The sequence below is a fragment of the Quercus lobata genome, chromosome 3, assembly GCF_001633185.2.
Source record: "Quercus lobata isolate SW786 chromosome 3, ValleyOak3.0 Primary Assembly, whole genome shotgun sequence".
Taxonomy (NCBI): domain Eukaryota; kingdom Viridiplantae; phylum Streptophyta; class Magnoliopsida; order Fagales; family Fagaceae; genus Quercus; species Quercus lobata.
Window position 1 is genome coordinate 30,640,909 of NC_044906.1, and position 21,774 is coordinate 30,662,682.

Here is a 21,774-nt window from a genome sequence, read left to right on the forward strand (position 1 = left end):
GTAAGTTAATTGTGATCAATTAGGGTACCTAAAGAACAAAATAGCAAATAATCTATAGAGAACACTAGTGAGGTGCTGACCAAAGATCATCTAAAAGTTAAGTCAGTGACAGAAGAATCTTTATTAACTCTAAAGTGTAAGAGTTAGGAAATTTCACGTACTTTGGAGAAGATGAGACTTGGTGCTTATATAATGGTGTAGGGCAAACCAAGATCACATGAACGTAAAATCTTTCCTTTTAGGGAAGATATGGAGTTAATATTCCGAGATCTTAGGACTTTACTTCCCATACTGGGAGGATACAAATATATAGAAGGATCTTTGGACATGGCATGTAAGTTCTTTCCATATAAGGATGCATGAGTTGAGATCATGTAAAAAACGTATAGGACTAAGTGTAACCACCCTTCAGCCTTGTGTAACCCGACGGGTGATTCTCTTGATGGTGCATTTGGGCGGAGGGTACAGAAGGCATCATGTTGTTAAACCTAAAGGACATTTCCCATCCGAAGCGTAGAAAAGGGGTAAATACCCGATGATGAATGTGAGCGGAAAGGACTGTTGATGTTGCGTTGTAATTAACTCGAAGGGGACCTTTTACCTGATGAGCAATCCAAACCGGCCCGAAGGGTAAAAAGAGTTAGAAAAATTTTGAGCTAAAATATTCCTTATCAGATAAGAAAGGGATAGGATCATAAAATGTGGGTTGTACAAAAAATTATTATGGGATCTTTTTTTTCCTTTTTTAGAGAGTTTCAACTTGTGGTGAGAATCTACTAGTTGAGCTAACTGGAACCCACAATTATTATGGGATCTAACAATATTTGTTACTAACTAAAGAGTTATAATATTTTTTTCCCAATTAAAAAATTATGACAAAAGTTCCTAAAAGTAACCTTCAAACAACTCAGTAAATAACAATTAAAAGAAGGTTAACCCAAAAACAAAAAAGTAAAATATTCTTTACACCTTCTAAGTTTGAGATTGCACCTCCCACGACTTTCAAATATTACAATTTTTAACATTGACAATAAAAAAATATAAAACATAATAATAATAACAACAACAACAACGTAAAGCAACCTAACAAACATCATATTTCATCAAAAAAAAAAAAAAAGATAATTCATCATGCATCACGTTATTAACTAAATATAAAAATAAAATAAAAAGTAACACAAAAAAATAATGAAATCTATAAATAAAAATCAAGGAGGAGAATATAGGTTATGGGAAAGATCCATACCTCATACCTTTAACACCTTACAAAGATATAGATGATCGGTCCCTTGGTTAAAATCGACTATCATATCTTTGTGTATTAATCAATGACTTGAATAAAGGTGATTTTTTTTTTTTTTAATACATTGGTGAACAAGCCTAAGGCTAATGAAAAGGTGGCTATGGGATCATAAAGACTTAATGCAATTGAGAAATCATGAGAAAAAGATTAGCTTTTCAACAATTAAATGTTAGAAAACCCAATCAAGTCCTCACCAAAAAAAAAAAAAAACCTATATATACACTCTTTCAAACTCAAAAAGTATTTAGAAGTGATTTTGGCAGAGCTTCACTATAGATAAAATGTGGGATTCTTTGAATTGTGGAAAATGGGAGCACTTAAAGAGTTTAGGAGGCTCTAGGGTTTGTTGGGATGTTTCAGACAGTTAGTTGACTATATTGATTGACCAAAAATCCCACAAAAAGAAAAATGAGTGATTTTAGGTTATTGTCCAAAAAATGCGTAAGCCACAAATTGGGTGCGTATGCATTTGAATCTCGGCTTACGCATCTTCTTTAAAAATCCTGGAAATTGGATCTAAAATGGAGTTTGGGCTTAGGCTTTGTTTCTTGGGTCGCATTTGGGACTTTTTAAGTAATTGGGCTTTACACACTACACTTGTCATTTTGGTAGCAATTTGATTTCTTGTCATTAGAATCAAGGACCTCAAGTATAGGCTAAAGCAAAATTGGGTGTCTACAATTACGATCTAAGAATCTCACATGACTTAAGTACAAGCTTAACCATGTGTAAATAAGCTCTTGAGTACCTTTCCCTTACAAGTTGTTATTCAAGGGTGAGTTCATTCTATGGTTTTGTATCATTTGGTATCAGAGTCAGTCATCACATCAAGTAATCAAATGTAGCCTATTTAGTATGGGATCAAACATGTTGTTGTTTTGTGGTCAGGTCTTAGTGGGGATAATCTAGAGACTAGATTAAAATTTCTTACTAAGTCATTAAATAATTGATAAGTGAGTGGAATTGCTAAAATGATTAAAGGCTATCATTAGGTCAGCATTAATAGATAAGCTGTCTTAAACATCAACTACAGAGCGTGGGAATATGTTAAGATCCAAGTGTCTCACAAAGTTTAAGTGTAAACTTAATCACGTGTATATAAGCTTTTAGGGAGCCAATTTTCAAGAGTGAACTCTATTCATGGGTCTTTATAACATTTGGTCAGTGTGTTAACTAGCACTTCGACCATAGTTTTTTTTTTTTTTTTTAGTGCTCCAATTTTTATTCCAACTTTTATAAGAGATATAATCAAGAATTATGATGAACATGGACTTCTTCTCTGATTGGGTTAATCCTAATCATGATTGATTCCACTAAATTATCAAAACACTTATTGGGAATTAAGGCATTATTATGATAGTTGAGGTTAGAAATTTGAATCATGGATGTTATCGATAGAAACATCAAGAAATGTCAATCAGTTAAGCTACAAGGCTCTTGATGACTTTTTATTAGTTCTTTTAAGAACTAATCAAAATTAACTTTATTTAATCCCCATGTAGGCATGCTCATGTTGGAATTGTTTTTAAATAAATACAAATTGTTTTGCATAATTTAATCGATAACCTTAATTTTAACTCAAAAAGGAGCATTTTGCCATTGAAGTCCATAATGACCCACTATGATATAGATTTCAACTACTTGTCAACTATGGAATTTAATATCATTTATATGAAATTACAATTTTCTTTTCGAACTTAGTTTTTCTCACGAATAGAATTTTTTATAATTGTGAAATGGGGTGTTTACACAAAGGAAATTGGAGAATAAATACAAAAGGAGAAGGAACCTCATATTTTATTCACATAGTCCATAGGGTGGAATGTTGAGATGATCCATCAGTTGTTTGATGAAGAATCAATCAAAGAAATCTTAAGGATTCCATTATGGAAAGTTGACTAACCAGATAGTGTTGGGAAATTGCCTCAAATTCCAATTGTGACTTGGAAAGTCAATAAGGTTTCCTAGTTGAAGAATGAAAAATTAATTTGAGTTTCCTTGTTGTAGAAGGAAAGACTATTTCTTGGTATGGAAAGAAGTCTATTCCTTGTTAAAAAAGTAATGTATTCTTAGTTTAAAAGGGAATAGTAAAAGAGTCTTATAAATAGACAATATTACAAAGAATTTGATGGCTTTTGCTTTGGCTTTGGCCCGAGGGTCCTCCTTATGGGAAGAGGGAAAATAGAGCATGAAACCAAGAGAGAAAAAAAAAAAAAGGAACTTTCGCTTGGGAGGATCGTAAGAGGAAGGAGAGACGAAGGTACTGCCACCTTCAAGAAGACACAAAGAGAGCATGCGCAAGAGCAAAGAAAGAAGAAGCCACACAAGAAAGAAAAAGAAGAGAGAGGAGCCAAGAGGGAGCCACGTAGAGAAAAAGAAGACAGTCAAGAGAGAGATGTGCGTGGAGAAGAAAATAAAAAGGAGAGAGCAAAGTGTTGCCACCTTTGAAAGAGATCATTAGTGTGTGTGTGTGTGTGTGTGAAAGCAAAGAAAAATAAGAGAGATTTTTCTTTAGCCGTGACACATATACAAGAATTATTGTAATTGATTTGATAATAGTTAAATTATTTGAAGTTTGTCTCGTAGTTTTTTCCCTTCAATGAGAAAGAGTTTCTCACGTAAATATTTGTGTTTTGTGTGATTGTTATTTTTGATTGCTAATATTGTTGATAATATTATTTCGGACCCAATAGATAGATGGGCTTGGGTGGAGTTGGTGAATGGGCAGTTTTCAGTGAAGTCTGCATATAAACTTATTCAATGAAATATATTACCCACAAAAAAATAAATATGATTGTTTTGTTGAGTTAATGAATGTTTAGTCCTCTGTTATTTTGCTGTCCTAGTTATCCGGTGTGTGTATGTATGTGTTTAAGAATGAATAAATGGTAATCTGGACAGTTTTAAATTTACTTATTTGTTTTCTCTGTAAAGTGTAAAGTTGCCCTAAGTGTCTTTGTGATATACTGATGTACATGTTTCTTTTGAAATGTCATCAAAAAAATATGCTTCCAACTTTGGTTCTAATTTGAACAAAGAGTTTAATAAGTTTTTTTTTTCTCTTTTTATTTTTGAAGAGAGAAACTGGATTGGTATTATATTAAGAAGTTTTCTTAATTAGATAATACAGTAGATAGAATTTTGAATGAAGGAGTTATAGCTTTGAACGAAAGGCAACTCCAATTTGTCAATACATTAGTGGGAGAGATGGTGAGCGTGACATTGTGAGTATCGTTTTGTCTTCCACATGTATTTATTGAACATTTTGATTGAAATTATTTATCTGACATTTTGGCTATTGTAGATTTGATTCCACATATGAGCCAGGCGTAGTAGAATTGGAGGCTATACCATATACATTAGTTAAGAATGTGAAGGTATTTTATTTATTTTTTGAAATTTTATATTTAATATCAAATATATGTTTCCATATATAGTGCTACTGCTAACAAGGTCTTATAATTTTTAGTTTGGTCTCCCTAAGTTGCAACTCGGATTGCGTGAGAGGTTTCTTAGACAAGTATGTGTTTCTTCTTTCTTGCCTAAAATGTTGCATATGGGATGCTATTGTGACATTTATATCACGTTTGCTATTTGTTTCTTCATTCTTTAGAATGTTATAGTTTGGTTTAAATTATCATTTAGTGTTTTATACTAGTATTCTTGGTGACAATGTTCCATTATTCTTTTTCTAATCTTATAGATTTCTATTAAAAAAAAGTTGAGTTTGCTTAGAGATTTTATGTTCCACCATTTGTATGTTGTTGTTTAATTATTTATTCTAATAGGATTAGGTAATTTAACAAGTATATGATGTGGTAATTTAACAAGTATAGGGAGCTAGTAATTGTTAATTTAGATATGGTAATTTAACAAGTATAGGGGGTTAGTAATCGTTAATTTAGCAAATATTGGGAGCAATAGCATGTATGAGAAGTTAGCACTGTACATATAATGATGGAAATGAATGTGGTAAGCAAAGTGATGAAAATGAATGGGGTAATTTAACAAGTATAGGGATAGAAATGAATGTAGTTGTTTAACAAGTGTAGGGAGTGAGAGCATGCATTGTACACTCTACACTTTGCATCTCATACTTTTTGAATGCATTTTTGCACTCTAAAGTATGACTCATGTTATAGGGTACAAAGTGTAATCAGAAGTATAGTTTAGGATGGTAAAATATAATTTATCTTTTGTCTTTAAAGGATTAAGAAGATGGACAATTAAATCTTTTCACGTGGTACAATATTTTTCCATCCAAGTTAATTGCAAACTTGATGTCGAGATGCAAAGTGTAACAAGGATCACAGTTTATGGTGCAAAGCGTGTATTCAAAAAGTTTAGGGTGTAAAATATAATCATAACATATTAACATGTACGTACCAAGTTAAATTAAATTAACTCACAAAATTAGAAACATATTACAAATAACATCTAAATGTGTATGTATATATTGATTTGTACATATGTAGAGTGATTAATTTACTAAGAATTGTAACAAAATATTCACAAAATAACAAGAATAGCAAGAAATAAACACTAGTGGATGAGGAAGGTGTTTTATGCCTTATTTCAAAATCTGACAAGAAAGACAATAGTTAATTATCATGATATAATTTGATTAAATGTCCTTATATAATAATTTACTAGGATGTATGCTATGATTTGAGAAGCTTGTTCAATTGCTTGTAAGGGTTAGGTTATGGGTTGCATGAGAAAGGTGGACTCTTGAGCTAGACGGCAGGAAGACAAGGGGGCCATGGCCCCCTTGACTTTTCAAAAATTCCTCATCTCTTTTATTTTTGGTAAAAATATATAAATTAATGCATACATTTAAATAATGTCCCCTAGATTTGACTAATACATCATTTTTGTTTTTAAAATTATTCTTATACCAAAAATAACTCATTAATTCAAAGTGTATTTAGTGCATTTCCTATTTAAAAAAAGTTTATAAATTATTAATGCACTATTTTTCCTCTAATTACTCTTATACCATAATAGTTCTGCTCATTGAACCAAATAATATTTAGAATACATCCTAGAAATATACGTATGTACATCTTTTTAATAAAATCCTTCAATATTTATTTTTTAATGTTCTCAGAAGATTAGAAATATGGACATAGGAGTTTGATTACTAGTTATATTACTAGTTTCCTATGCTTAGCTTTTCAATGTTGAAAAACCTCTAGATTATTTAGTAACTGATTCTGGCGTGTAAGTCAATTGCACATAGGAGATTGATTAATAGTGAGAATTGTTGTATAACTAATCTAAGTGAATCTCCGACATCATAGAGTTAATATATGTGTGTTTCATCTTTATTTATTTTTATTTGCACTTTTTCTTAGTGGAAGATTTTGATCTATCAACAATCCTTTTTTTAACTTCATCATCATCATTGATAAGGGAATTTTTTACTAAGGCCCATGCAAGGGAACTGACGGCGCCTACGGGTCCGTCAATCACGCAGGGTAGACGGAAGGCCTAGGACGCCGACATAAAAAGTGATGGAGCCACACTAAAACCTAATGGGTAGAGTGTCTGACGGACAAATGGAAGGCTGACAAGGTGGATAAAAGCCGACGGGTCCAGCTTGGCCTTACTTGGTCCTCACAAAAGTTCATATAAGGAAACATCTTGCATATCGCACAAAGTGGACCCGCTACATGTTCATATCTCTCTCATATGGAAAGACACTCTACAATCTCAGAAACCCTAGTAGCAGATCTTCTCCATAAGGAAAAATCCCCTCTCTTAAGAGATCTTGGTTCACTACCAACCGCTATATAAGCACCAGACCTCCACTTTTTTCAAATACGCAGAAAATCCCTAACTTTCTCATTATAAAGTTCTTAGAGATTTCTCATTCACAAACTTGACTTTCGGAGGGTCCTTGACTGGTACCACACCAGTGCCTTCTATTTGGTCCATTTGTTTTTATTCCACAGGTACCCATTGGAGTGGTTTGGAACCTACAACTCATTGACGATTTCATCACATCATCAATCATTATCGTTATTACCATCAAGTCTAATACTACAACTACAAATGTCTAATATTACTTCACATGGCCTAAGATTAAAAAATGTGGCTTACATGAAGAAAGAACAAGTGGAGAAAATAATGATGAAGATTGGTGGTACTAGTAAAGGAAGTTCATCAAGCAGTTTTTCCATGGAAACCCCAGCTCTGTCATGTTATGGTGAATGAAAAACTAGTAGTAGAAGTTTGATATCCTTTATTATATATTGATTATTATATGCCATTAGTTTTTTTTTTTTTTTTATAAATCATTGTTGTGCTTTCTAATTGATATTATCCACTATAAATCCATGTTGTTTGGTATCATTTTCTTTGATCTCTATATTTCAAACCTCCCTAGTCGCCCAGCTGAATGAAAAACAAGAAATATAGGATTTGTACTTTTTACCACGAGTGTGTAGATTATTACAAATCATTTTCTCTATTTGATTAAAGAAGAATGAATATGTTCACATTTGAAAACACACGGTTTGTGCGTAGTTTGATGAATGTGAACAAAGCTTTGATTCCTATGCCTACTTTGGAATTGATTACACTTGGAATCCCACTAGTTCCCTAGCATTTTTCAGTCTTTCGTTGAAGTAACATGATAGTAGCGTTGGAATTAAAAAGAAAAAAAGATTGTTAATTATCTTTAATAGAGACTCTGTATGCTAATTTTATATTCCAATAAAAGGTTTGTGAACATCCCATCATAATGTTGTCGATAAAATATAAAGTTCACTAGCGAATACGAGCAATACTTGTACTCAACCTTCCTGTTTGACTTTATAACTTGTTGAGATGGAACAAGTGAGGAAAGACTTTATAATCCATGTATAAGCACTCCACTTCGTACACAGAGAAATTTTCTCTCTGTTTATCCTACATATTCAGTGGTTGCATGTTATATTGATGTATAAACCAGTCTTAGATAAAACACATTTAATCAATTGTTTCCTACTTTTCTCTGTTATGTTTTTGGCTATAATAAATGAAATAAATAATGGAGATGAACAAAAGTTTCAAATTGGCTTTTATAAATTTTAAACTTTAGTTAACAAAATTATAATCCTAGAATATAATTTGAAACACACTACAAAAAACGCAGCTAAATGCGGGCTATAGTCGTGTTTACAAAAAAACATGGCTATAGGTTAATTCTATAGCCGCATTAAAAAACGCAACTATAAGTCCAATTGAATAATTTTTTTTTTTTTTTTTTTTTTAGAGGGACCTATAGTTGTGTTTTTTTTTTTTTTTTTAATAAATTTTAAATGCGGCTATAGCTAACATATAGCTGCGCTTTTAAAACGCGGCTATATGTTAAGTCTATAGCCGCTTACAAACAACAACTATAGGTCCAATCGAATAATTTTTTTTTTTTTTTTAAGGGTGACCTATAGTTGCGTTTTTAAAAAACCTGGCTATTGGTTAAGTCTATAGCCACGTTCAAAAACCACAGATATAGGTCCAGTTGAATAATTTTTTTTTTTTTTATAGGGTGACCTATAGCTGCGTTTTTTAAAACGTGGGCTATAGGTGGGCTATAACTAACATATAGCTACATTTTTAAAACGCAGCTATATGTAACACCAAAAAAAAAAAAAAAAAATTCTTTATTTTCCAACGTACCCCCACTTTCATCTTTTTTTTTTTTGCTTCCTTCTTCACTCACTCTAGTGCAACCCCTTTTTTTTTTTTTTTTTTTTTTTTTTTTTTTTTTCACTCTAGCGTAACTCTTTTTTTCTTTTTTTTTTTTTCTTTGGAGTTGTTGCTTCTTTTTTTCTTCTTTTTTTGCTCCTTTCTTTTGCAAGTCACGCTAGGTTCTTCTTTCTTTTTTCTTTTTTTTTCCTTCCTCCTTCACTCCAGCACAACTCTTCTTTTTTTTCTTTGTTTCTTTGTAGCTTCTTCTTCTTCTTCTTCTTCTTTTTTTTTTTTTTTTTCATCTCAAGCACACTGATTTGTTTATAGATCTATTTTTTTTTTGTTTTGTTTTGTTTTGTTTAGTTAGTAAGAAAATGGAGGAAATGCTAAAATTTTTGAATGAAGTGGACATTCTAGCAATATTTGTGTCTATGTCTTGATTTGGATTTGAGTTTTGAATTTAAATTCTTTGGATTTGTGCTATTGTGTTGTCGATATTGTGCTTATGCTTAAATGGGTTTGTGTTCTTGAGCTTGTTCTTCTGTGTTTCTGAGCTTGTGCTTTTGTTTTCCTTGAATGGATTTAGTGTTAGATTTGGGTTGGTTTTGTTGAATGAGAGGAGATTCATGGGTTTATGTTCTTATATTTTGGAGCATGTTGTGTTTGTATTGTGAGTATGTTGTGTTTGATTTTGAATTTTCTGGATGTGTTTGTATTGTGAGTATGTTGTGTTTGATTTTGAATTTTCTAGCTTTGTGTTTAATTTTGAATTTTTTGGGGAAAAAAACCAGTAAATTTTTTTTGTTTAAAAAAAACCTATAGTCGCATTTCAAAAACGCAACTATAAGAGGCTTTAGCCGCGTTTTTAAAACGCAGTCAAAACTATACCTATAGCCGTGTTTTAAATGCAGCCTAAAGCTGGTCTATAGCCACATTTTTTACAAAATGCAACTATAAGTATTAGCCTATAAGGGGTGGAAAAACGCAATTATAGGGGCACTTGTAGCCGCATTTAAAAAAACGTGGCTATAGACCCCGTAGGGGGCTATTGTCATGCAGTAAAAGCCACGTTTGTAAACGCGGTTATAGAAAACACGACTATAGCCTATAGCCACGTTTTAGGGTTTATAGCTGCGTTTTTGAAACGCGGCTAAACCCTGTGTTTTTTGTAGTGACATGATATAAACTTTATGCTTTATTGTATGATTTTCCCAAAAAAATATAAACAAAACGAAGAGGTGCTTTCTAAAAGCTAGTGTGAGTTGTACAAGGACCAGGGAGATATTTGGAGAAGATATTAACGGTGACAGGATGGTTGTTATTTGAAGCTTTTTTTTGTAGAACACATTGGGAATTCTCTTATTGCTCTTCCAATAAGTAAATAGGGGTTATTAAGGAATTTTTCAACTTGAACACTTGTCTGGTCCAACTCAACGCAAAGGGTCTCAAACAGTTTTGATTGGTGAATCAAATGTATCTTGTGTTTATAAAGCTAAAAAATTGATATTGACAAGTGAGGGTTGAGTGTGAAATGTTTCATTCGAAAATCTGACTTGTCCAAAAATTTAAACAAATAAAGTAGCCTAATTTGCATGTGTTACAAACTTTCAAATTGTAAAACGTTCATTGTAAATAGGGTTGATAATTCATGTTGGCATGTCATGTTGAGCTGGTTGTATTCAACTATATGGTTTGACAAAAATATGACCTATTTAACAATCGTATCAAAATCTCTCAATCCAAATATGACAAGTTTATTGAGTGAGTTTGCACTAAATGACATGACCCACTTAACATGGTTAATAATTCGGTCATGTTGGGTTAATATAGATACAATTCACATCAACCCGCTTAATAAAACAAGTTTTAGTTGGTTGACAAACACAACCCATTTTCAAGCTTATATATATACTTACATCAAGTCACATACTCACAAGTCACAAGTATGTTCATAAATATATTTTCATGTTTGAATTCAACTTATTTAATCAATTTTTTGAGAAAGGTTTATTTAATATAATCAAGTCTAATTTTAAGTAAATGAACATAAATAAACTTTTTATGAACTCGGGCTCAAGCTGTTTGTTTACCGTCCGAAGCAATGAAATGACACAGTAACAGGGATGGACCCAGGGGGGCCCGGGCCCCCACTGGCCCAATTTTATTTTTTTGTTAGGTAATTTTAGAATTTTAGGGTTGGGCCCCTCTTTTCTAAAACCTTGGCCCACCTAACAGCCCAGATAGCCTAGCCAGCCCAACTAAAAAAAAAAATTAAAAGCCCAATTCAAAACCACGGTTACAACTTAGAGTAATTCAGGAAAAAAAAAAAAAAAAAAAAAGAGAGAGAGGGAAGAGAGAGAGAGAGAGAGAGAGAGTTAGGAAAAGAGTAGTTTAGTGAGGTAATGGTGTTTGGGGTAGTGGGTGAGTGACAGTCTGATAGAGACAGAGAAAAAAAAAAAAACATAATATAATAAAAATGTCAAACAAATTTTACAAAACCAAATAAAATTGAGACTTGTGCTTACTGTTGTGGTTTCAACTAGTAGCGAACATTGTCAATTATGAAAGTTGTCAAAACTAACCTTTGTAATAAAATGAAAAAAATGAATTTTTGACAAAATGTAATACTATATGGATGTTTATTTGATGTTCCCCGTGTTCAGAATTTTGAATGGTTTTCTTATTGCGTATGTAAGGGTAAAAGAAAATTTATTACGAAGTAATAGGAAAATGGTACAAAATTATGAATGGTTTTCTTAAGCAATTGTTGTCTTTGAAGACTTGGGGGCTAGTTGGTTTTTCTGAACAGTGACCTTGATAGACACGAGTAAGGACTGAAACTGAAACCAAGCTAACAACTAGCACTCCATTGACTGGACATGAGAGATTGACAAACAAGCTAAATGCCAGCCTGAGCACCAATGTGGTGCAAATGGACTCTAGGATAGCTTTGTACTTTGCATTAATTGACTGCAGGACTGGGCAGAGAAGAAAAAGCCAAAAAAAAAAGGGCATATAGGAATTCAAGTTTAGGAATGAGAGTTAGGTAGCCTTATTTAAATGAAATATTTTCTAGTGTCGCATAAAAAATCTCAATTTATGACATAATTATTGTATGTAAATTATAATATCACATCAAAAATCTTAATTTTTGCCACAATTATTAGATGAAATAGGCTGTTGTTATTTGTATGTCACTCTTTTCTCATAGAATCATCATTTTTTTCCTCCACTCACGTGAATAATTTAGTCTCAAAACTCTGTCAGACTATAACTATTCAATTTAAATAACATTTTTACACCCACAAATTTATTTTATTTTATTTTTTTCACCCATTGGTGTCACTCTCAATTCTCAAGTCTCAACTACTACCAGATTTTCCCTCAATTTCATACTGTCTCCAAAATCATCACCAGCAGAGACGACAAACAGAACCACCCTTTTGCAACAAAAAACACTGATTCAAGTAGCAATGTTGAATCAAACCAGTCTTCAGGATCTCTCACCATCTCTTTTCTCTCTTGTTCTCATCAGCCGAAACAACACTTCTCTCTCATGTGAGTCCTCCTCTTATTTTATTTCTTTGCCTGTTATGTTGAGTTGATATCTAACATAAATCGCAGATTTGTGTAGTTAATGGTTTTGAGGTTCTTTTTGTTTTGTTATATCTCAATTTGGTTAGATCCTTAAGCTATGTGGCCAAGAAAGAAGATAAATCGCAGGCGAAGAAAGAAAATGAGTCAAAGAGAGCTCATAGGTGCCGATTTACGCGCAATCTGATCATATGTTGGAATTGGGGGACTAGGAAATAAGGTAAAAGAATATGAATTTTTGTGTTATTATGTATATAATATTGATTTTTTTTTTTTTTTTGTGGAATGGTTTTTTCATTTATTTTGGCATTTGAGTGGTTTGTTTTTATCTATATTTGAAATTATTATATCTCTTATCCATTTTGAATAGAAAGGAATACTTTTATGAAAATATTTTCATTTTTTTAAATTGTATTAAGCTTGAGGTCTTATTTATAGTGAAGAAAAAATAAACTATTTATAGAAAAAACAAAGCTATCACTTTTTTGTTGGGTTGGGAATGGACCTGGATTCTTCATCAAAATGGTGGGAAAAAAAAAAAAAAAATCAATGGTAACCACCAGACGAGGCAGTAGCAGAAGGTGTGTCCAAGTGGGAAGCTAGCCGAAAAGGCCAATTTGCTGCCTTTCTATTTGTTAAAGAAAACTATGGGGATATACTTTGTAGTCAATTTGGGTATGTCCAAACTTATTCTTTGGAATATGAACTTTTGTTTGTCTTTTTTTTTTTTTTTTGAGTTCAAATGCGTTAATACTACGATACTAGGATAAGAGATGCTATTTTGGAGGCTAAGATTTGGCATTTTTCTTTGGTCAAAAATTTCTATCAAGGCAGGATTATTCTAGAGAGTTTATTATGAGAGCGGCTAAATGGGAAGTTAAGGAAACGGGAAGGTGGATTTTGGAATCGAAGTTATGAAAGCATGATTTATAGATTTCAAGATTCTTCCCAAATTTAGGCAAGATAACACCCCCAGTAACATCACTCCCAACCACATGCCATAATTTTGACAAAAGATTAGAATTGTCCAGAGCGTAGCTCCTAATGGCAGACCAAACCTTCTGACCCTCGCTCTGCCTAGTCGAGGAGGCCTTTCTCCTCAGACATCCTTACCAAACCTTTAGGGCCAGAATCCTTCCATAACTTACTGATTGGTACATTTCCATTAAAGCCTACCTATCCTCGGATTGCTAAATGTCCTCGGACAAGGCCCACGGCCCAATATTCCGGTGGACTATTGTCCCCTAGGTGGAGAATGTGGAGCAGCTATATTTTAGAGATGGAAAGATGTATCAGGAAAAGGATGGCAAATTCAGAGCTCTATATGCCTCTACCTGTTTGATCAATTCTGTTTATAAAGAGATTGGATATGGTTTTTTTATTCACTCGTAGACAAATCATCAGCCGCATGACTTTTGTTTTTGGAGGAAATTAAATGAGGCTATGAAGAGGTAAATATATGTGGAGTTCATTTCTTGTGAGAGGATAGATGAGAGAATAGATACATATATCTATTGGTACACTGCACCATGGTCCAGCTCATTTGTAAAAGACATGGCTTAGGCGTGTTGGACACGCTAAGGAGAAAAAGAGAAAAGAAAGGGACTGATGCATTAAAGGCTATTCGGCCTAAGGGAGGGTTGAAGAAAAGAGAAATTGGCTGAAGGCAAGTGAATTGCATTTATTGTGATTTGATGTCAAGAGTGTGAAAGGAAGAAAAGAAGGAAAAGATGAAGAAATAAAGAGAGAAGCCATTCGGCCAATGAGTAAGAAAAGAAGTCCCAATGAGTGAGACTGAGGACAGTGTAGTCTTAGAGAATTGCGTGAGTGAAAGCAGGCAAAAGAGAAGAGAGAAATATAGAGAGTAAGAGAAAATTGTGAGAGATACACAGCAAAGAAGAGAGTAGTGAGTGAAAAGAAAAAAAAAAGAGTTTTTTCTTTGCTCAAGTTGTATCTCTAAGTATTGTAATCTCTATTTAATATAGTGAAATTATTCGAACTATGTCCCGTGGTTTTTCCCTTCAAGGAAAAAGGATTTTCATGTAAATTTTTGTGTTCTTGTGTGGTTGTGCTTCCACTGTGTTTGCTAAAATTTATTTTCACTTATATAGAATTTTTCCCAACAATATCTAGAGCGTAGTTAGGATTTTTCACCTGGGGGGCCGAATCGTATCTATTTATACATTAGTCATAACTTAGAACTAATAACTATATTTTATTATTGAAATATATCTATAACTATGATGATAATGAGGGGGGGGGGGGGGAATACTACGAGGAAAACAAATTGATGATATGAGAAAAATATAAAATTTTATGAAAAAAAAATGATGATGAGAGAAATAAATAAATGAAATTTGAAGACTAAGAATGAAAAAGAAACACACACAAATTCGAGCAACGCACATTGCATTTTACAGTTGAAAACAATTTGTATTCTTAGAAAAAATAAAAAGAAAGGCACTTGGAGGATTGAACCCCTTCCATTACCTGCTCTAAGGCTTGCGGATTGGATGTAGTAGTGGAAAGTTGAGAGAAGTAATTGACCAAAATTGGGGGCAATCTTGGCATCATTTGACTTCCACTCACCCCTCTCATTCTTGAAACCCCTAATAGCATTCTTTCTTTTTCTCTGAGTAGCTCTACCATGGAAGAATCTGATGTTCAATCCCCATGTTGTAGCCATTGAGAACAGGATCTTTGCCTCTGCATTCTCTCTTCTTTGTCAAGAAGAGAATTCACCTCCTTATGTAGTAGCACTAGGACTGGTTAATGACTGTGGCCTTGTATGTATGCCAACTCTGTCTGTTTAAGCAATTCTTTTTTTTGTCTGAGCTCTCTTTTGACGCTACTAAAAATGGTTTTATTCCACACCCAAAGTTGTTTTTTTTGCCAGTTTTCAATTTGTCATATACTCTAAACATTGGAGTACGAGTAATGTTCAAACCCCAAGCTGACTGAATAGTTTCTTCACAATTATCGTTAGTGAGCCACATCTCTTCAAATCAGAAGGGCTTGGGTTCCTATAGGGCAGCAGTACCCGCTGGTTTGAGTTCAGCAGCCTGTTCTATTGCGGTCTAATACTTCCAGCAGTCAACTAAGGTTCTGTTGAGGAGGTTAACTAAGTCTCCAATCCATTTCTAGATCAATTGCAAGCAATTGGAGGGAGCATGGGAGCCTAGAAGTCTCTGCTGTAACAGATAGAGTCAAATTAGTTAGACTTGTAACCAAGTACCAGGTGCAGGCAGTTATTGTACAGCAACCTATGGGATTAAATTGTATTCAGGTAGTTAGGGTGTGTGTTAGTTAGTATAGCCTACACCAATAGGAATTAAGGTCAGCTTGAGCCATTTAAGTGGCTGCATGAGCTATAAATAGAATATTGGCCTCATTTTTGTAATCAGTTTTGAAAAGTGAATAAAATACCTAGCCTTTTGAGTGCTATTTTGAGAACTAAGAGTTCTTTGCAGGGTACAATTCATCCACCTGTAAGTTTCTCTAAACAACTCACTCTTCCATTTCACCAGCTACGCCTAAACAAAACTCATCGCACAACCTACACCACTAACTTACCAAGGTCAGGCAATAGCTTGTAATCTATTACATCGAAGTGAAATAAAAGAGAGTAAAATACTGAAGTCTCAACATCCATCTATATTTATATATCATGATGAATTAGGTCCGATACAATCATTTATCATTAACATAGCATTCTGCACCATGCAAGTTATAAAAGGTCCTGAGTTATTAAACATGTGGCATGGTAATACTAAGGTGAACGTGAGAAATCTTTTCTCGGAAGCAATAAGTAAATACAAGAAGTATGGTAAAGACTATAAATTTGAGAGAGATTTACTTTACATTTTGTTAGAACATGTATTCACTATTCTTTATTTTCCTCCCTTTTAAGGTGATAGTATGTAGTCCACTCCATATAATTGTCTTTGATGAATTAGATTCAATAGCAAAGGTAAAAGAATCAAATTTTAACTATTCATTTGTTAATTATCATATTTTGATTCAATATTGGGTATAATTTTTTTTGTGTGGAGAATAGGTGGCTCCACCGATTCAGACTAAATGGATCGAGTTGTGAATCAGTTGTTAACAATGGTTAGTGAATAATCCTCATTTAATTTATAAATATGACATATGAAATTCGTTAGAATAATTGAAAATTTTTGAGGTTTTTCTTATTTTTCTTTTCTATCCCTCTTGTTCAATATCGAACTAATAAGTTGTTTATTTTAGATTGATGGTTTTCACAATATGAACAACATCTTCATTGTTGGAACAACCAACAAATTGGACCTTATACATCCTGCTCTTCTGAGGTAATATTCTCTCCCTCCCTTTCTTTCTCTCTTTGATGCACCCACGCATGTACTCATCCTTGTAGTGTTCAATTCATAAACCGGGCCGATTATAGCTTCTTCTTGAGATAGGTGCTTTTGATGAAGCAGGACGTGTTCAGATTTTTAAAATTCACAATAAAAAATTATTAGATAACTCTTACTTAAGTTGGATGTGAGCCTCGAAGACATAGGTAACTTGCCTTTTTTTTTTTTTTTTTTGTACTTTAAGAATATTGATAAATGGAACCATAATCTCATGTCACTGGTTTGTATTACATGTGTTTTTGTTAATAATATAAACTTTTGTGGTTTTGGTATTCAAATCCAATTTGCCTTTTGAAACTAATTGTTCATCTACGTTTTCTTTTATTTATTGGGATTCAAGATGTTAGCTAAAATTTCTGATTTGTTATTGTGATGTTTCTCTCTTTGTTGGTTGTGTTCTATTTGCACAAGAACAGCTACTTTGACAGTTTGACTCCAAGTTGGACTGGAGTAGATCTCGAAAGTCTCACAAGATTGGCGCTGTTAAATGCTTTAACTCGGGTCATGGGAGGCACATTTGGAAAATTTTGAAAGGATGGAAGGTATATATATAATAATAATAATAATAATAAGTGATCCAATAGTGGATTAATCAAAATTCACATTCAATAAAAAGATATTGAGTGAAATTTTAGCCTTGTTACTATTCTATAACATAATATTTGTAAAGAGTATATTTATTAAACTTGGAATTTATTTTTTTATTATTATTATTTTTTATGAATAACAAACTTTTACAGAAAACAGAAGGACACAACACGAGTACACTAGACATCTAGCCTCCTCCAAGATGACACAGGCAAAACTTGGGAGAATTACACAATTCAAAAACAGGCAAATGCATCATGCTTGAGACTTGAAAGACCATTTAGCTAGATTATGAACAGTCTTGTTGACTTCTCAATGGACCCAACAAAATGATACCTCACCTAAGGAGCTATAGACATTCTTAATAGTCTCAAAAAAATAATGTTTAAAAAAAAATTATAATACTATATATAATAAATTCTCTTCAATATATATTTATTGAACCTTAGTATATTACTCAGTTCATCACTGTTTTAATCCTTAATTTACACCCCTTTTTTCCTTTTAAAAAAATTACATCTTTCGAATACAAATTCTCTATCTTATTTGTTATGCTCTATTTTATACTCTACTAATCACTAACTTGTTATATATATTCTTTATAAAATTACTAAAAGTTTGAAAGGGAAAAAAATCTGGCACGTAATATACCATAAAGAGGAGCATAAAAAGTGGAACAAAGAAATTAATTCATTTTTGACTAAAATCGGTAGAAAAATTTGTACTAATAAGAAAATTATACAACCAAATAACCTTTCTTTACTCTTGTTTCTAGACACATCATTCAAACATGTTATAATAAAGGGTCTACTTTTGATTGAGACTAGAATGGACTATGGCAAAGATGTGAACTAACGCATCATTTAATCACTTGTGATTTATTGTGAAAATATTGTAAAAATGGTGTAGACATAATATCTCTCATAAAAGAGAAATGATATGTCAACACCATTTTCACAACAAATTCTAAGTTTCAGGTAATTACTGGTTGTTATTGTTGGGGCAAAAAAATAATCTTAATGTTAGTTTCAAATTTGAACCAATAATAACTAACCACTTGTGATTTGTTATGAAAATGTTGTAAAAATGTTGTGGACATAGCATCTCTCTAAAATAAAAGCACTTCTGGGGAAAAATGTTTTACACTTTCGTTTGTATTTCTTCATTTTCCACATCACCCAAAACGCATAAATAGAACCTCCATCCCCCACCCCCCATTGTTAGTCACCCAACCACCACCCTCCACTAATGTCTTCGGTCTTTGGTTGCCAACTATAGCCACCGATGGTCACCAATCACGATTTTATTGATCTAAAATTCTCATTATTTTTTTTATTATATATATGTTTGGAAGATGAAAAAATGTGAGAAAGTAATAGAAAATATATTTTCCATAACATTTTTAATAATGCAACCAAACACTTGAAAATATTTTATGGTCGGAAAATATTTTCCTTTGAATCAATCATAGGCTAATGTTGCAAGTATTAGAAATAATGTTTATCACTTTTTCAGCATCCAATTTCACAATGAGTTTTTCAATTCGGAATTCCTGCACTTTGCCTATATATATATATATATATATATATATATATATAAAGCAAACTCTAATTTTTTTCCCATTCATGTTCACATTTCCTAGCAGCAGTTAGTGGAGTCATAAACTTCTTCTATCGGGGGACCCCTACAAACTTTTTTTTTTTTTTTGCTTTAATGTTTGTTGAAAATATAAAGTTACTTATAAAAATATAATCATAATAAATACCTATTAAGAATAATCATAATTATAAAATTTCACATTTAGAGAAAAATAAAAGAAAAAAAAATCATATTTTACATATATTATTGATTAGTAATAATATATAAAAAAATGAAAGGTTTTGACTCCTTATATTGCCAGATAAACTTATAAAACCTATATCTTTCTAGATCTTCATTATATATATATATATATATATATATATATCTCCTAATCAAACTTGGTATGATTTTCTCTACAAACTCTCTAATTTATATATATATATATATATATATATTAATACTCAGCAATTACATTTGTTCGTGTTTCATATATAAATATTTTTATATTAAACTTACATATGCATTGCATATGTTAAAATTTAATAATAATATAAATTGACAGTTATTAACTTTTTCTAATATTGTTTCTAGGTAAGCGGTCGAAAGCCCGTGATTTTTCACATAATTACTCTAATATATATTTTTAATTTGATATATAGAGTTAATAATAGTTCTAAAATAAACTGTATTAGTTTAACTAAATTCAAACTCACCATCTTCTTGGATATATTACAGGTCACTAATTTTATTAAATTAGGTTTTATCTTCCTTAAACAAATTCTAATTAACTTTTCGTTGCTTAAATTTCTAATTAATTAGATGTGTTATTTTATAAAAATATCTCTAATTTTACTTTTAATTCATTAATAGTTATTAATTAAATATGTTTCACACATAGATCTTTTATGTTGAATTTTTTGTCCATCACACAAGTTAGCAATTACTAATTATATAAAATGAAAAAAAAATTTTGAATTTTTGTTCATTTCTTTTTTTTAATGTTACTAAGTAAGTTTTTGAAAGCCCACGTTTTCATTGTCATCCTTCTAAAATGGAGTTTATATTTTTAATTTGGTTTTTAGAAATATAAATAGTGTTAAGCTGTATTAGTTTTAACTAATTATAACTCACCACAATTTTGGATAAATTAATTAAAAAAAATATTTTCAAATGGGGTTTGATCTAAGTTTAAATTAAATTAGGTGTGCTCTTTTTTCTTTTTTTCCTTACAAACTCTTCAATGTAAAATTTTATTTATTAATACATATAATTAAATATTTCTCGTATATAAAAATTTCTCATCAAACTTTGCCATGTATAATTGGATTAGTTACTAGTTTGTGTTTGTGTGTAATATAAAATCAAAGTCTTTGACATTTTATTGAGTTCCTCTAAGGTTGTCATTAAGCTTTTGAAATTCATCTTTTTGGATAGAACACTACATCAAACAAATTCTAATTAACTTATGTGGGTGTCGGTTAGTCACTAAAATTATTAAAGTCAAGTTAATTGGGCCTGTGGCCCATCCGAGGACGTAAATCTGTCCGAGGAGACCCATATCAGATTGTAGGGATAACCAAACGAAAGGAAGAGTAAATATCACATAAGGTGAGTTCAATATTCGTCCGAGGACAAAATCCTTCTCGGCAATATGAGTCCGAGGACGACCAGAACGCCACCTTGTTACAAACGTACTTCGGAGCTACGTCACCACTAAAAGTGGGATAAGGGACCAAGGGTAAGAAAGAGAAGGCAAACAAATATTTATAACAACAGCTGCCTCCACATTAATTGCCTCTCAACCACAATAAACGCCACTATAGCTAACTTAAAACGCAGCTAAAGATAAGTTGTAGTTGCGTTTTTAAAAAACCCAGCTATAGGTCCGACTGAATAATTTTTTAAGGTGGACTTATAGCCGCGTTTTTCGCGTTTTAAAAAGCGGCTATAGGTCTAGCTGTATATATCATTTTAAAGGTGACCTACAGCTACGTTTTTGAAAAATGCGGCTATAGGTAACTTGTAGCCGTGTTTTTTTGATCTAAAAACGCAGCTATAGGTAGCGCTTAAAAAAAAAAAATTCCTGAAGCTTCCCACGTACACATCCTTTCCCACCTACACCCCCACGTTCCCACCTACCCCCACATACTCATCTTTTCTTTCTTTTCCCTTTCTTTCTTCATTCTTCAGGTTCTTTGTTCTTTCTTTTCTTTTTTTATTTTTCTTTTTCTTTCTTCCTTCTTCACATCTGGGTAACTCTTTCTTCTTTTTCTTGTTTTTTTTTTTTTTTTTTCTTCCTTCTTCACATCCAGGTAACTCTTTTCTCTTCTCTTTTTTTTTTTTCCCCTTTTTCTTTCTTCCTTCACATCTGGGTACGTACCTTTGTTTTTTTTTTTTTTTGCCTTTTCCTTTCTTCCTTCTTCACAGGTTTGTGTTCTTTTGTGTTTCTGAGCTTGTGCTTTTGTTTTCCTAAATGGAATTAGTGTTAGATTTGGTTGGTTTTGTTGAATGAGAGGAGATTCATGGGTTTGTGTTGTTATATTTTGGAGCACATTGTGTTTGATTTTGAATTTTCTGGGTGTGTTTGTATTGTGAGTATGTTGTGTTTGATTTTTAATTTTATGGGTTTGT

At 32.2% G+C, this 21,774-nt stretch overlaps 1 long non-coding RNA gene across 1 annotated transcript; it reads left to right on the top strand.

Annotated features, from left to right (window-relative positions):
• The first annotated feature begins 12,241 nt into the window (after positions 1 to 12,241).
• LOC115982747 lies at positions 12,242 to 17,903 on the top strand. The gene is made up of 6 exons (XR_004089722.1): positions 12,242 to 12,538; positions 12,664 to 12,794; positions 16,632 to 16,687; positions 16,826 to 16,908; positions 17,391 to 17,516; positions 17,715 to 17,903. It is a non-coding gene; the product is annotated as an uncharacterized LOC115982747 (long non-coding RNA).
• Positions 17,904 to 21,774: the final 3,871 nt, after the last annotated feature.